Genomic DNA, 6,728 nt, shown 5'->3' with positions numbered 1-6,728 from the left:
GCACTACCCAAGAGCTCCAGAAAGTGGCATGCAGATATCCCAAGAGTGAACCAAAGACACACAAGTGCCACCCCGAGTGACCAGGCAGAGATCTTTGGAAAAGTTGTTCATCTGATACAAGGTCTCCCAAGGAGGCTGCCACCTCAACAAAGTCGATGGCACCAAGCACCAGCACTGGCTTCCAGATCATGGCAGACCTGTGCCTACTACACAGTCTCTGGGTGAAATGTGGAGTGGGCTATGCACTTACCAGCGTGAGAGCAACTCTCAAGGAAAACCCTGGACACGGCCGTGGGAACAGAGCTCCGTAGCAGCTCCACTAGTTCACCTAGAGGTGATTACAACATAGCTACACTCATCATTAGAGTCGTAAAAATAGTCATAACGAGCGTGCAACAAGGCAGGCTTAAGTTTCGAGCATTTTTGTGGTGGGGCATGAGTTAGTGTGTGTGTGTGTGTGTGTGTGTGTGTAAGGGGTGCAGGGGGCCTCTCCAGGGCCACAGTGGTGGGGCATGAGTTAGTGTGTGTGTGTGTGTGTGTGTGTGTGTCTGTGTGTGTGTCTGTGTGTGTGTAAGGGGTGCAGGGGGCCTCTCCAGGGCCACAGTGGCTAGCAGCTGCTGCTGCCCCCACAGCCTGCCAACGTCATGGATTCCCGTGTAGAGGATCCTTCCCCTCACATTGTCCCTGATGTACTCAGAGACGGCCATATCCCTGACCCACCTGAGGGAATCACATTCCAGTGAGGAGGACATCACCAACCTGCAGGTCACCATCAAAGGCCCTGGGGCAGCCCCCTGTGTTGGAAGTCTGTTTTCTGTGAAGCTCCTATTGGGCAAGGACGTCCTGCTTCCCCACCCAAGAGCTACTTCTTGACTAAGATCTTCCACTCAAATGTGGGTGTTAATGGTGAGGTTTGTGCCAACATGTTCAAGAGGGACTGGATGGCTGAGCATCTGACATGTGCTGCTGACCAAGTGCCTGCTGATGGACCTAACGCAGAGTCCACACTCAACCAGGAGGCAGCTTGCCTGCTTGGGAGAACTATGCAGGGTGCACTGTCAGGCCGTGAGAGATACGCAGGGGGCAGGCAGGGTGGGCTGTCAGGCCCTCAGAGACATGCAGGGGGCAGGCAGGGTGGGCTGTCAGGCCGTGAGAGATACGCAGGGGGCAGGCAGTACCAGCATCGGGAGGGACGAGGCTATCTGAGACCTGGTCAGTGGCACTACTGCCTTCTCCACTGACCCTATGATTCCTGGTAGTGATATTTTGTTTGTGTTTTAACAAATAAAGCTTGCCTGAAGATCAGAGTGCACAGTTGAGCCACTAGAGGTGAGGCAGTGGTGGCACACACCTTTAATCCCAGGACTCGAGAGACAGAGGCAGATGGATCTCTGTTACTTCAAGGCCACCCTGGGTCACATGAATTGATATAGTCTATAAGAGAAATAGAGCTCACACAAAGGTGATCCCAGCACTTAGGAGGTAGACACAGGAGGGATATGGCTGGGTGGAAAGAGGGATATAAGATGGGAGGAGACAGGAGCTCAGTGCAGTCTGAGGTGCAGACTGAAGCAGTCAGTCTGAGGATGCAGTCTGAGGACAGGCTCGCCCCTTTATCTGTGCATTGGTAGAGGTCGCTGACCGCTCTGCTTCTCTGATCGTCAGCACTCACCCCTGATAGCTGACTCCGAGTTTCTATTATTAAGAACAATTAGAATTCATGCTACAGCCTAGGAGCAGCTGAGGGCCCCATAGTCAAGAAGCAAGCAGGTGATTGAGACGAGAAGCTGCAGCCAGGAAAAGGCTGGACAGGAAGTGAGCACCGGGGAAGCTGCAGGGGGCCCTTCTCCAACCTTCCTCTCTTCTGTTGCTTGCCTTCCTGTTCTGCTTCTAAGTTACTTAAGTTACAGCTGGGGTGAGTGGGGTAGTGGAGAGGCACCAGAACCTCATTTTCTAAATAAAGTTGAGAGAGAGAGAGAGAGAGAGAGAGAGAGAGAGAGAGAGAGAGAGAGAGGAATATAAGTGAAAGGCTGGAAGAGAAGGGCCTCCTGTGCTGGCTAGCTGCAGAGCGCTTCCTTCCTATTCGACATACTGGTACATCCAGGGCAGTAGCAGGAGAAATGGTGGTGTTCGTGATCAGGGCAATGGGATTGCTTCCATGAATGAAACACTTGTTTTACCTTTGGAAAATAGAATGACATGCCAGAAAGGATGGAGAGAGAGCTTGCCGTGGTGGAAAATTTTGTATCTTAGTTGGTTATACAGGTGTGCACCCCACCCTCCAAAGCACCAAATTTAACACTTCAGATCTGTACAATTAGCCATAAGTGAATTTTACCAGAAGCAAAGCCATGCTAAAGACCAAACCAAACAATAACAAAAGCAAACGTTAGGCAGAGAATGTCCCCAGGCTTTTGAGCACAGGCTTCTAGGTGAACAGCTGAACTATTTCCATCAGGGAGGAAAACTCAGAGAGAGCTAAGTCTGGGGGAAATTATAAACCCTTTGTGTGCATGTTTTATTTGAGATGGGATAGCTGAGGAAATTGGCAGCCAGATAGCTTCGTGTAGAGAAATGGGAGGGAGTAGGGACTGGTCTCCAGAGAGCATGACTGTGGGACCTTGACTTCGTGTTAACTTAGAATGGTGTTTGCTTCTCTTTTTCTCTGCCCCTTCCCTCATCCTATTGTGGAAATTGTGAGATTCGTCTTGGTTGATCTAGAGTCACCTTGGGGACAACCTCTCAGTGTGTCTGTGAGGGAATTTATAGACGGTTAATGAAGGTGAGAAGACATCCCCCAGCACTGAGGAATGGCAGTGGACCTAAACTCCCACTCCTAACCAAGATGCTATTTACAACTAATACAAGGAAGGGAAACCCAGCTTTCTCCTACCGACTGTCACTGAGTACACTGACCCTGATCCAGAGCAGGCCCCAGGAGTAGTGGCCAGCACAAACCAGACTCCATGCTTCTTGATGCACTTTCGTTTCTTTTTGTTTTGCTTTGGTATTTTTGCCTTATTGGCTTTTTATTTGTTTAAATTTTTATTTTGTTGTTGTTGATGTTTTGAGAGAATATGAAGTTGGATGGGCAGGGAGGTGAGAATGATCTGGGAAAGATGGGGGAGGGGAAGGAATGTAATCAAAGCATATTGTATGAGAAATATTTAAATTAAAAAGTATGGCTAGGGCCGGGCGGTGGTGGTGCACGCCTTTAATCCCAGCACTCGGGAGGCAGAGGCAGGCGGATCTCTGGGAGTTCGAGGCCAGCCTGGTCTACAAGAGCTAGTTCCGGGACTGGCACCAAAGCTACAGAGAAACCCTGTCTCGAAAAACAAAACAAAAAAAGTATGGCTAGCATATTCCAGAGCCTGGGGTTTCAGAATACAAAGAACATAAGCTAAGCGCCAGCATTCTCTTTGTGTGGCGGTTTGAATGAGAATGGCCTGCAAAGACTTCTATGTTTGAACACTTGTTCCCAGTTGGTGAAACTGCTTGGGAAAGATTAGGAGGTGTGGCCTTATTGGAGGAGGCGTGTCATTGGGGGAGGACTTTGAGGTTTCAGAAGATTCACGTCATTCCCAGTGTTTTCTTCTCGCCTCCTACTTGGCAGTCAAGTTGTAAACTCAAAGCTATTCCAGCTGCCACACCTTTGCTCTGTCATTATAGACCCTAATACCTGGAAATCATAAGCCTCAAGTTAGATGCTTTCCTATACATATTGCCTTAGCCATGGTGTTTTATCACAGTTCTCTGACAGTTTGCATGATCCATTGAGCGGATTCTGAGTCACCTAAGAGACAGCCCTCTGTGCGTGTCTGTGGGGGATTATCTATACCAGGTCGATGAGGTAGTATGACTCACTTTAGCTCTCAGTGACAGCATCCCATGGACTGAGGTCCTGGACTGACTAAAAAGGAGAAGTGAGCTGAATACCAATGTTATCTTTTTCTGCTAGCTGGCTGTGAACGCACTATGTCCAGCTGTCTTTTATCCCTGCCACTGTGCCTTCCCCACCATGATGGACTGTCCCTGTAGACTGTGAGCCAAAATACCCCTTTTTATTTCCAAGACAGGGTTTCTCTGTGTAGCCCTGACTGTCCTGGAACTCGCTCTGTAGGCCAGGCTGGCCTCAAACTCACAGAGATCCACCTGCCTCTGCTTTCCAAGTACTAGGATTAAAAGCATGCACCACTACTGCCCGGCCAACTCTTCTTTCTTTAAGTTACCATTGTTAGGGTATTTTATCACAGCAGCAACAACAAGAAAAGAACTAATAAGGCTTCTAGGAACCTCTGATCATAATACTTTTACCAACTGGTCTACCCATAGCTTTGCTTCTGCTTAAAAACAATCTATGCTATCAATCCATTCTCGCCAAACCCAGTGGCAGAAGCTCCACAACCCTAACAATGCCCACATGTTATCCATGAGCAGGCATAGCCTTTCTGCACATTGATCAGCACTGTGCTCGAGGCTGTTTTAAAGAGCTAAGCCACCCAGAGCAAGAAGAAAAACGTGAAAATGGACCGTGAGAAGGATGCTTGTTTATAGACTAACAAGAAGGCCTTGTTCTGCTTCAAGAGGGAACATGCTCTTCACGGAATTCAAGTTTCCTATTGCCACTGCTGTGTATGTTGGCAAAGGACCAACAGCATCACGGGTATTGGTGGTGACACAGGATTGTCATTGAGCAGAGCCAGTGAGAGATTTTATCTTAAAAAAAAAAAAAGTAAAGAAAGAACAAAACCCAAAACAAAACAAGGTGGAAAACAGTTGAAGAGCACAGCAAAGGTTGTTTTCTGTCCTCCGCACATACCAAGGCACACGCGTGTACCTGCACACACATGAACACATACAAACACAAGCTGGGCATGGTGGGACATGCCTGTAGTCCCAGCGCTTTAGATACATAGGCAGGAAGATTAGGAGTTTAAGGCCAGACTGAGCTACATGGGACCTTGTCTCAATGAACAAACAGAACCCAGGCAGCTGCAGCAACCCCTAACCTCACACCTGCAGAACCCAGGCAGCTGCAACAATCCCTAACCTCACACCTGCAGAACCCAGGCAGCTGCAACAATCCCTAACCTCACACCTGCAGAACCCAGGCAGCTGCAACAATCCCTAACCTCACACCTGCAGAACCCAGGCAGCTGCAACAATCCCTAACCTCACACCTGCAGAACCCCGGCAGCTGCAACAACTCATAACCTCACACCTGCAGAACCCAGGCAGCTGCAACCCCACACCTCACACCTGTGTTTTCTTAGTCCTGGCATCTAGAAGTCCTAACTCATTTTCACTGGGTTAAATGTGTCAGCAGGCTGAGAACACATTCCTCGCCTTCTCCAGTGTCTGGAGCCCACCTCCCCTTTTTGGTCTGTGATCCTGCTGTAATATAGACCTACAATGCCTCCTAAGGGCTGGGTTAAATGTTTAGTTGCTAGAATTGTGCTAATGGAAGGTGGTGGAAAGGAAGGTTTAGGTCACTGGAACATGCTCTTATGGGGATTATGGGACCAGGCTCTCTCTCTCTCTCTTCCATGCTCTTACCATGACGTGTTCTGCAAAAGCAGTGGAACCAAGAGACAATGGGCTTGAACAGCTCACGTGAGCCCAAACAAACCTTTCTTCTTTGTAAGCTGATTTATCTCACATGTCTGTTACAGTCACAGAAAGCTCACTGACACAGGCTTCTATCTCCCGTCACTTCGGTGGATTATTTCTGCTGCCCCTTCTCTAGATATTCCACCACAGTCTGCCGTCCTGTCTTCCTCTCAGAAGGACCTTGTTATGACAGACACAGCCTATGTAGTTAATCCAGGAAGGTGTACCTAAAGACACAACACCCTTATTTTAACTGCATTTGCAAAGTCACTTTTTCTTTTCATTTTTGTTTTGACGTGGGTCTATGTGTTTGCACGCGTGTTTGTGTGCATGCATGTGTGTGGGCATGAGTGTGGAGGCCAGAGGACAACCTTAGGTGTTGTTTCTTAAACCCCACACACATTGTGTTTTGAGGCCGGGTCTCTCACTGTCCTGGACTGCATCAAGTAAGCTAGGCTGGCTGGCCAGTGCATCCCAGGGGTCTGGCTGTCTCTGCAGGAATTGCAAGTCTAAAGCTCATATCTGGTTTCAAAGTCCTTATTCTCCATATGGTAATATTCACTAGTGTTTGAGAGAATGTGGATGACAAGGAGAGAATCACTACTGATATTACCAGTGGTGTGTGATGGGAGGTGTCTGCATGCACACCTCCACACAGAGATTCAGTTTTGTAATTCATGAGACTAAGTGTCTATATTCCTCTCCTATTGACTTAAGTCAGTGGTTCGTAACCTGTGAGTCGTTACCCCTTGAGCGTCAAACGACCCTCTCACAGGAGTCACACATCAGATACCCTGCATATCAGATATTTATATTATGATTCATAGCAGTAGCAAAATTACAGGTATGAAGTAGCAATGAAAATATTTTTGTGGCTGATGGTTGGCGGGTGGGTCACCACAACATGAGGAACTGTATTAAAGGGAGTGGTACGTTAGGAAGGTTGAGAACCACGGCCTTAACCAGGGCGATTTCACAGCTGGTGTGGTTTGGAGCAAGTTTAAGAGTGTCCTCTAGGCCGGGCGGTGGTGGCGCACGCCTTTAATCCCAGCACTTGGGAGGCAGAGGCAGGCGGATCTCTGGGAGTTCGAGGCTAGCCTGGTCTACAAGAGCTAGTT

The 6,728-nt window shown here is 48.4% G+C and overlaps 1 pseudogene; it reads left to right on the top strand.

Moving 5' to 3' along the window:
- Positions 1-644: 644 nt before the first annotated feature.
- Positions 645-1,819, top strand: LOC130874185 (ubiquitin-conjugating enzyme E2 S-A-like; annotated as a pseudogene).
- Positions 1,820-6,728: the final 4,909 nt, after the last annotated feature.

This window comes from Chionomys nivalis, chromosome 5 (assembly GCF_950005125.1).
Source record: "Chionomys nivalis chromosome 5, mChiNiv1.1, whole genome shotgun sequence".
Taxonomy (NCBI): Eukaryota; Metazoa; Chordata; class Mammalia; order Rodentia; family Cricetidae; genus Chionomys; species Chionomys nivalis.
The sequence above is the reverse complement of the archived record's forward strand: the minus strand, read 5'-3'. Positions and strand labels throughout refer to the sequence as shown.